At 45.2% G+C, this 10,672-nt stretch overlaps 1 non-coding gene across 1 annotated transcript; it reads right to left on the bottom strand.

Annotated features, from left to right (window-relative positions):
• Nucleotides 1-5,868: 5,868 nt before the first annotated feature.
• On the bottom strand, nucleotides 5,869-5,943 carry Trnat-cgu (transfer RNA threonine (anticodon CGU)). The gene has a single exon. It is a non-coding gene; the product is annotated as a tRNA-Thr (tRNA).
• Between the last annotated feature and the right edge of the window lie 4,729 nt (nucleotides 5,944-10,672).

The raw sequence follows: 10,672 nt of genomic DNA on the forward strand, positions 1-10,672 counted from the left end.
TGCCACGCAGTTGGTAATGTGCGCGTGGTAGTAGATGACGATGCTGGTCTGGGGGTGCGTACCGTGCGCATCTTTGAACTACCGTTCCAAGTTCCTGCCAACTTTGTCGTTGATGCGCTGCGGCCATATGGCACAGTTCTGAGCCACACAAAGGGAGAAATGGAATACATTCGAAACGTACCCTGTCCTTAACGGGGTACGACAACTGCGCATAGAACTTAAGAAGCACGTTCCATCATATGTTTTCGTTGGCGGCTGCCGCGCAATTGTTATATATGATGGCCAACCGAGGACCTGCTCGGGCTGCGGACAGCGGGGCAATGTTAGAACTGAGTGTCTGCAGCGCCGCCTCATTCAGGTGCCCCGCAATGAACTTCCCCAGCGATCCACGATGACATCTCTCGCTAACGTATGTGCAGGCGGCATGACATGTTGTGATGGATGATCAAAACCTGTTACCACCTCAAGCCGCTGCGAGCTCCTTTGCAGAGTCAGCGCTGACGACGACGACGACGACACAACCGCAGTCAAACGGTGCATAGGTTCCTGCAACCTCTGCCCACAGCGGCGTCGTGAGCACCCAGCCGCCGTCACTGTCGGGATTGGACACAGGGATTCCCGATGACCGAGACAGTGTCGAGCCCCGCCCTCCAGTGGATGTCGAATCTCGGACCGGCAAACAAAAATCACCCAAGCGACACAAGAAGAGGCGATTGTCAGTTGAAGAACGGGACAGGAATGTGAAGCTGGCGGAAGACATTAACTTCGTTGACGTGTCTACAGTTGCAACAGATTCCAGCGACCTCAGTCATCAGAAGGCGCCTGACGATAAGGAACACTCTCCTACATCTGGTGGCCCTGAAAACGAGGCGCATCGGGTCGACTCCCAAAATGCAGGCTCCTGTGAAAGCGGCCATCCGCCACTGACCTCCCAATCCTCTCTCGGTGATTGGGCAGACGACATGGAGGCCGATGATGCACAAAACACATCGATACCTCCACCAGAGCCCATGGCTGACATTGAGCCTGGAGGGCTCTGCCAGTCAGGGGATCAAACAGCACAGTAATGCACGGCAAATAGCGTACAGGGCTCAAAGAACCCAATATCCACTCAATATATCTGAAGGAGGGAGGGATGGCAGAGTTGCTTCATCCAATGAAAAGCAGGGGCAGCCCTACCTGCGGCTATCAACGGTGCTGGATGCAGTCAGCTGCAAATTGTGGCTCATAGCGCCACCACTCGCATCTATTCATGGGCACTGGAGCCATCTTCAGTCTGTACAGGTGGCAGGCGAAAGTGGTGAAGACTGCTAGCCTTTCTCGTGGGGTGAAAGCAGAGCTTCCAATGTGCAGCACAGTCCACAGAAGTAATTGGGATCCCTTGACTTGGAGCGGAGAAGAGTGACACAGACAATGACTTAGTCAATTCTTTTGCGGACTCTTTGCAGATTTCTGGATCTGCGCTATGGAATAGAGAACTGGAGGATTCCACGTGATAGATCAGGAGTGCACTGTACAGAGGAATCAGTTATTCAGTAGCAGAGTATTTGTGGAGTGTATATGGTTTTTTTGGGGGGGATAGATGATAGTTTAGGGTCCTCTGATGAATGCTCGCCAGTTGACAAGCGGAAAGAAAAATCAGATCGTGTACAAAGTAAAGTCACTTAGAATTTCAAGATTTTAATAGTAAACTGCCGAAGCATTCGTAGCAAAGCTGCTGAATTAACAGTCCAAAAAAATGGTTCAAATGGCTCTGAGCACTATGGGACTCAACATCTTAGGTCATAAGTCCCCTAGAACTTAGAACTACTTAAACCTAACTAACCTAAGGACATCACACACACCCATGCCCGAGGCGGGATTCGAACCTACGACCGTAGCAGTCCCGCGGTTCCTGACTGCAGCGCCAGAACCGCTAGACCACCGCGGCCGGCAATTAACAGTCCTCCAGAAAGCTGTCGTATACATTTGGTACCGAGAGCTGGATTAAACCCAAAGTAGAAAGCAACGAGGTATTTAACGACGCGTAACGTGTATCGAAAATACGAGGGGAAGTGTTCCTTGCAATCGACAGAAGTATTATGTCTATCGAGGTCGAAACAGTCTGACGGCCAAGTAATCTGGGAACGAGTAACGGGCCTATATGAACCCTTGGTCCCGAGTTCGAATTTCGGTGCGGCACACAGTTTTAATCTGTCAGCAAGTTTCATATCAGCGTACACTCCGCTGCAGAGTGAAAATTTCATTCTGGAAACATCCCCCTGGCTGTGGCTAAGTCATGTCTCTGCAGTACCCATTCTTCCAGGTGTGCTAGTTCTACAAGGTTCGCAGGAAACCTTCGGTGAAGTTTGGAAGGTAGGAGATGAGGTACTGGAGGAAGTAAAGCTGTGAGGACGGGTCGTGAATCGTGCTTGGGTAGCTCAGTTAGTGCCGGTACGGTGGCTCAGCGTGTTCCGTCAGAGGGATAGCTGTCCTCTTAAGGAAAAATTCGAGAGACTGGATGAACTTGAAGAAGCGTCATGGGACGTACGCCCCGAACAAATACAACGACCAATGACGAACAAAATGAGATTTAAGGAAAAAAAAGTTGGCAGAGCGCTTGCCTGCGAATGACAAAGATCACAAGTTCGAGTCTCCGACCGGTACACGGTTTTAATCTGCCAGGAAGTTTAATATCAGCGCGCACTCCACTGCCCAGTGAAAATTCCCTTCCTTCTCTTAGGGAGTTGATTTGCACATATTTTGAGGCGAAAAATGACAGCTCACACTGCGATGAGCAACAGGACGACGTCCTTGACATGCTTTGACACTGCTGACATCCTCAGCTCTTCTCTAAGGACATCATGGGCCTGTAACGAAATTGAACATGATGTACCCCTTTGGAGTGCAGCGGAACTACAATTTTTGCTCTGAGCGTGGAATGTCAGATCCCTTAATCGGACAGGTAGGTTAGAAAATTTAAAAAGGGAAATGGATAGGTTAAAGTTAGATATAGTGGGAATTAGTGAAGTTCGGTGGCAGGAGGGAGAAGACTTCTCGTCAGGTGACTACAGAGTTATAAACACAAAATCAAATAGGGGTAATGCAGGAGTAGGTTTAATAATGAATAGGAAAATAGGAATGCGGGTAAGCTACTTCAAACAGCATAGTGAACGCATTATTGTGGCCAAGAGAGATACGAAGCCCACGCCTACTATAGTAGTACAAGTTTATATGCCAACTAGCTCTGCACATGACGAAGAAATTGAAGAAATGTATGATGAAATAAGAGAAATTATTCAGATAGTGAAGGGTGACGAAAATTTAATAGTCATGGATGACTGGAATTCGGTAGTAGGAAAAGGGAGAGAAGGAAACGTAGTAGGTGAATATGGATTGGGGCTAAGAAATGAAAGAGGAAGCCGCCTGGTAGAATTTTGCACAGAGCACAACTTAATCATAGCTAACACTTGGTTCAAGAATCATAAAAGAAGGCTGTATACATGGAAGAAGCCTCGAGATACTGACGGGTTTCAGATACGTTATATAATGGTAAGACAGAGATTTAGGAACCAGGTTTTAAATTGTAAGACATTTCCAGGGGCAGATGTGGACTCTGATCACAATCTATTGGTTATGACCTGTAGATTAAAACTGAAGAAACTGAAAAAAGGTGGGAATTTAAGGATATGGGACCTGGATAAAATGAAAGTACCAGAGGTTGTACAGAGTTTCAGGGAGAGCATAATGGAACAATTGACAGGAATGGGGGAAAGAAATACAGTAGAAGAAGAATGGGTAGCTTTGAGGGATGAAGTAGTGAAGGCAGCAGAGGATCAAGTAGGTAAAAAGACGAGGGCTAGTAGAAATCCTTGGCTAACAGAAGATATATTGAATTTAATTGATGAAAGGAGAAAATATAAAAATGCAGTAAATGAAGCAGGCAAAAAGGAATACAAACGTCTCAAAAATGAGATCGACAGGAAGTGCAAAATGGCTAAGCAGGGATGGCTAGAGGACAAATGTAAGGATGTAGAGGCTTATCTCACTAGGGGTAAGATAGATACTGCCCACAGGAAAATTAAAGAGACCTTTGGAGATAAGAGAACCACTTGCATGAACATCAAGAGCTCAGATGGAAACCCAGTTCTAAGCAAAGAAGGGAAGGCAGAAAGGTGGAAGGAGTATATAGAAGGTCTATACAAGGGCGATATACTTGAGGACAATATTATGGAAATGGAAGAGGATGTAGATGAAGATGAAATGGGAGATACGATACTGCGTGAAGAGTTTGACAGAGCACTGAAAGACCTGAGTCGAAACAAGGCCCCCGGAGTAGACAACATTCCATTGGAACTACTGACGGCCTTGGGAGAGCCAGTCCTGCCAAAACTCTACCATCTGGTGAGCAAGATGTATGAAACAGGCGAAATACCCTCAGACTTCAAGAAGAATATAATAATTCTAATCCCAAAGAAAGCAGGTGTTGACAGATGTGAAAATTACCGAACTATCAGTTTAATAAGTCACAGCTGCAAAATACTAACGCGAATTCTTTACAGAAGAATGGAAAAACTAGTAGAAGCCGACCTCGGGGAAGATCAGTTTGGATTCCGTAGAAATGTTGGAACACGTGAGGCAATACTGACTCATCTTAGAAGCCAGATTAAGGAAGGGCAAACCTACTTTTCCTGCATTTGTAGACTTAGAGAAAGCTTTTGACAATGTTGACTGGAATACTCTCTTTCAAATTCTGAAGGTAGCAGGGGTAAAATACAGGGAGCGAAAGGCTATTTACAATTTGTACAGAAACCAGATGGCAGTTATAAGAGTCGAGGGGCACGAAATGGAAGCAGTGGTTGGGAATGGAGTGAGACAGGGTTGTAGCCTATCCCCGATGTTATTCAATCTGTATATTGAGCAAGCAGTGAAGGAAACAAAAGAAAAATTCGGAGTAGGTATTAAAATCCATGGAGAAGAAATAAAAACATTGAGGTTCGCCGATGACATTGTAATTGTATCAGAGACAGCAAAGGACTTGGAAGAGCAGTTGAACGGAATGGATAGTGTCTTGAAAGGAGGATATAAGATGAACATCAACAAAAGCAAATCGAGGATAATGGAATGTAGTCGAATTAAGTGGGGTGATGCTGAGGGAATTAGATTAGGAAATGAGACACTTAAAGTAGTAAAGGAGTTTTGCTATTTGGGGAGCAAAATAACTGATGATGGTCGAAGTAGAGAGGATATAAAATGTAGACTGGCAATGGCAAGGAAAGCGTTTCTGAAGAAGAGAAATTTGTTAATATCGAGTATAGATTTAAGTGTGAGGAAGTCATTTCTGAAAGTATTTGTATGGAGTGTAACCATGTATGGAAGTGAAACGTGGACGATAAATAGTTTAGACAAGAAGAGAATAGAAGCTTTTGAAATGTGGTGCTACAGAAGAATGCTGAAGATTAGATGGGTAGATCACATGACTAATGAGGAAGTATTGAATAGGATTGGGGAGAAGAGGAGTTTGTGGCACAACTCGACTGGAAGAAGGGATCGGTTGGTAGAACATGTTCTGAGGCATCAAGGGATCACCAATTTAGTATTGGAGGGCAGCGTGGAGGGTAAAAATCGTAGAGGGAGACCAAGAGATGAATACACTAAGCAGATTCAGAAGGATGTAGGTTGCGGTAGGTACTGGGAGATGAAGAGGCTTGTACAGGATAGAGTAGCATGGAGAGCTGCATCAAACCAGTCTCAGGACTGAAGACCACAACAGCAAAAACAACAACACCATTCAGGATGGAACTCAGTCGTTGTGAAATTAGAATTGTATTAATACCTTCAGCTGCTAACGGGCGTTGATACATATCAACGGGGACAGGTGAAAATGTGTACCCCGACCGGGACTCGAACCCGGGATCTCCTGCTTACGTGGCAGACGCTCTGTCCATCTGAGCCACCGAGGGCACAGAGGATAGAGCGACTGCATGTACTGTCTCGCGCACGCCTCCCTCAAGACTCTCATTCTCACCTTGAATGTCCACACACTACATTCGTAGTGTCCCACCCCTGCACACTCATTACTCGTGGAAGACATTCTTACCAAGTCCCGTAAGAGTTGGGGCAATATGTGTGCATCCGCACAGAAGAAGAAGGTCATGGCCGGTGTTGCCAGAACTATATACTTATGTGGATATGGTGTCTGTTCTTTCGCACATGTCCAAAAGGACAGACACCATATCCATACAGGGTGTTACAAAAAGGTACGGCCAAACTTTCAGGAAACATTCCTCGCACACAAGGAAAGAAAATATGTTATGTGGACATGTGTCCGGAAACGCTTACTTTCCATGTTAGAGCTCATTTCATTACTTCTCTTCAAGCCGGCCGGTGTGGCCGTGCGGTTAAAGGCTCTTCAGTCTGGAACCGCGTGGCCGCTACGGTCGCAGGTTCGAATCCTGCCTCGGGCATGGATGTGTGTGATGTCCTTAGGTTAGTTAGGTTTAATTAGTTCCAAGTTCTAGGGGACTGATGACCACAGATGTTAAGTCCCATAGTGCTCAGAGCCATTTGAACCACTTCTCTTCAAATCACATTAAGCATGGAATGGAAACACACAGCAACAGAACGTACCAGCGTGACTTCAAACACTTTGTTACAGGAAATGTTCAAAATGTTCTCCGTTAGGGAGGATACATGCATCCACCCTCCGTTGCATGGAATCCCCGATGCGCTGATGCAGCCCTGGAGAATGGCGTATTGTATCACAGCCGTCCACAATACGAGCACGAAGAGTCTCTACATTTGGTACCGGGGTTGCGTAGACAAGAGCTTTCAAATGCCCCCATAAATGAAAGTCAAGAGGGTTGAGGTCAGGAGAGCGTGGAGGCCATGGAATTGGTCCGCCTCTACCAATCCATCGGTCACCGAATCTGTTGTTGAGAAGCATACGAATACTTCGTCTGAAATGTGCAGGAGCTCCATCGTGCATGAACCACATGTTGTGTCGTACTTGTAAAGGCACATGTTCTAGCAGCACAGGTAGAGTATCCCGTAGGAAATCATGATAACGTGCTCCATTGAGCGTAGGTGGAAGAAACTAAAATGAGCTCTAACATGGAAATTAAGCGTTTCCGGACACATGTCCACATAATATCTTTTCTTTATTTGTGTGTGAGGAATGTTTCCTGAAAGTTTGGCCGTACCTTTTTGTAACAGCCTGTATAAATATACAGTCGTTGTGAGGTCAGTTGAGAAGCTACTTGATTGAGAACTAGCGGCGCCGGTTACGAAAACTGACAACGGCTGGGAGAGTGGTGTGCTGACCACAATCCCCTCCATAGCTGTTATCGGATGAGGATGACATGGCGGTCGGTTGGTATCTTTGGGTCCTCTAAGGCCTGTTCGGACGGAGTCCCGTTTTTTACATGGTGGAATTACTAGAGACTGTTCAAACCATTCGATTACATTTGAAAGTGATCCAAAGCAGCAAAGGATGTTCATGCTTTTCCAGCCCTCCTGTGCCATTATCAGCAGGGGTGCGAAATTGATACATGTTTGAATAAAACGGCAGAGGTTTCCTCTGAGAACCCACAGTGCGGCAGCTCGTTTTGTATTACCGCGAAACAGGGGAGAGAGTATCACGGATATGATGAGCGAGTCGAAGCCTTAATCGTTAAAACAACGTTTTTCCTTGCGGAGAGATCATTTTTCAATCCCCAACGTTCTCTTCCGAATCCTAAAATATTTCATTGACGACCACCTACATAGAAAGAAATGATCATTGCAATAAAATAAGGGAAATCAGAGCTCTCACGGATGGATTTAAGTGTTCGTTTTTCCCGTGTGACCAGCCGCGGTGGCCGAGCGGTTCTAGGCGCTTCAGTTTGGAACCGCGCTGCTGCTAATGTCGCAGGTTCGAATCCTGCCTCGGGCGTGGAGGTGTCTGATGTCCTCAGGTTAGTTAGGTTTAAGTAGTTCTAAGTCTAGGGGACTGATGACCTCAGATTTAAGTCCCATAGTGCTCAGAGCCAAATGAACCATTTTCCCGTGTGCTGTCAGAGTGGAACGGTCGAAAATTAGTGTGATAGTGGTTCGATGCACTCTCTGCCAGGCACTTCAATGTGAATAGCAGAGTAGTCACGTAGTAGTAATGAAGTATGACAATTTTTTTGTGAGTTCGTTCTGGCATTTTTCTTAAACTGACTGCTTTTATGATACGAATACTTTTTGTTTTGTTTAAATAGTTATGAAATTTGCGAAGATCAAATGGTTCAAATGGCTCTGAGCACTATGGGACTCAACTTCTCAGGTCATTAGTCCCCTAGAACTTAGAACTAGTTAAACCTAACTAACCTAAGGACATCAAACACATCCATGCCCGAGGCAGGATTCGAACCTGCGACCGTAGCGGTCTCGCGGTTCCAGACTGCAGCGCCTAGAACCGCACGGCCACTTAGGCCGGCTGCGAAGATCTTAGTGAGATTAACCACATCGGCCCAACCAAAGACAATTCGTCGTTTATTTCTTTATCACCATTTCCCTGTGTCACTCATAAGAAATCCTAGGTATTCATCATCATTCACTCCACTACTCCAGATCCTTTAAGCAACCTGTTAAGTCAAATTTGATCTAAACCTTGTCAATTAATAACTATTAGTTTGCTACTTTTAATGTTTATGTCTAGACCGAAATTTAAACGAATAGTCTAGTCTTCACTCTGTGGAATTGTTCACTTGTTTCTTCCCTTCTTCCTGCAGTACAGCCGGCCGATGTGGCCGAGCGGTTCTAGGCGCTTCAGTCTGGAACCGCGCGAACTCTACGGTCGCAGGTTCGAATCCTGCCTCGGGCATTGATGTGTGTGATGTCCTTAGGTTAGTGTTGTTTAAGTAGTTCTAAGTTCTAGGGGACTGATGACCTCAGATGTTAAGTCCCATAGTGCTCAGAGCCATTTATGACACATAGTTCAAGATATATTACTTCATAAATACTGAGGTGCGTGAAAAAATGCCGCATCGTACATGAAGTTTTAGTACATTTATTCTTTACTACTGAGACACTCCTGCAGTCGAGTCAATTTCAGGAAATCCCTGAGACCTGGGAGCTCAAATGGTCTAAGCACTATGGGACTTAACATCTGAGGTCATCAGTCCCCTAGACTTATAACCACTTACACCGAACGAACCTAAGGACATCACACACATCCATGCCCAACCTGGGAGCGCTTTCGACAGCTTCCAACTGTGAACCGCTGTAAGACGAAAACAATAGCCTTCTACAGAACTACGAAAAGGCGAGACTTGTAGACACACGAAGCAGCTGCCCCCCGAGTACAGAAACTGTTAAATAATTTCAAAATGAAATTTTTTCGATATTACAATACAAACACAGTTAATTTTTAGTATTCGTCTATAATAGAAAGTTGACGAAATGAGGACACGGGCAATGCCGGGTTTGTCAGCTAGTAATGATATGAACTATTGAAAATCGAATTTTTACTAATTGAATCTGCAGCTTGGACCGTACATCATGACTCGGATTAGCCATTTAGTAATGCAGATAACCCCCCCCCCCATGAACCATGGACCTTGCCGTTGGTGGGGAGGCTTGCGTGCCTCAGCGATACAGATAGCCGTACCGTAGGTACAACCACAACGGAGGGGTATCTGTTGAGAGGCCAGACAAACGTGTGGTTCCTGAAGAGGGGCAGCAGCCTTTTCAGTAGTTGCAAGGGCAACAGTCTGGATGATTGACTGATCTGGCCTTGTAACAATAACCAAAACGGCCTTGCTGTGCTGGTACTGCGAACGGCTGAAAGCAAGGGGAAACTACGGCCGTAATTTTTCCCGAGGGCATGCAGCTTTACTGTATGATTAAATGATGATGGCGTCCTCTTGGGTAAAATATTCCGGAGGTAAAATAGTCCCCCATTCGGATCTCCGGCCGGGGACTACTCAAGAGGATGTCGTTATCAGGAGAAAGAAAACTGGCGTTCTACGGATCGGAGCGTGGAATGTCAGATCCCTTAATCGGGCAGGTAGGTTAGAAAATTTAAAAAGGGAAATGGATAGGTTAAAGTTAGATATAGTGGGAATTAGTGAATTTCGGTGGCAGGAGGAACAAGACTTCTGGTCAGGTGACTACAGGGTTATAAACACAAAATCAAATAGGGGTAATGCAGGAGTAGGTTTAATAATGAATAGGAAAATAGGAATGCGGGTAAGCTACTACAAACAGCACAGTGAACGCATTATTGTGGCCAAGATAGATACGAAGCCCACACCTACTACAGTAGTACAAGTTTATATGCCAACTAGCTCTGCAGATGACGAAGAAATTGAAGAAATGTATGATGAAATAAAAGAAATTATTCAGATAGTGAAGGGAGACGAAAATTTAATAGTCATGGGTGACTGGAATTCAAGTGTAGGAAAAGGGAGAGAAGGAAACGTAGTAGGTGAATATGGCTTGGGGCTAAGAAATGAAAGAGGAAGCCGCCTGATAGAATTTTGCACAGAGCACAACTTAATCATAGCTAACGCTTGGTTTAAGAATCATGATAGAAGGTTGTATACATGGAAGAACCCTGGAGATACTAAAAGGTATCAGATAGATTATATAATGGTAAGACAGAGATTTAGGAACCAGGTTTTAAATTGTAAGACATTTCCAGGGGCAGATGTGGACTATGACCACA

Source organism: Schistocerca serialis, chromosome 1 (genome assembly GCF_023864345.2).
Source record: "Schistocerca serialis cubense isolate TAMUIC-IGC-003099 chromosome 1, iqSchSeri2.2, whole genome shotgun sequence".
Lineage (NCBI taxonomy): Eukaryota > Metazoa > Arthropoda > Insecta > Orthoptera > Acrididae > Schistocerca > Schistocerca serialis.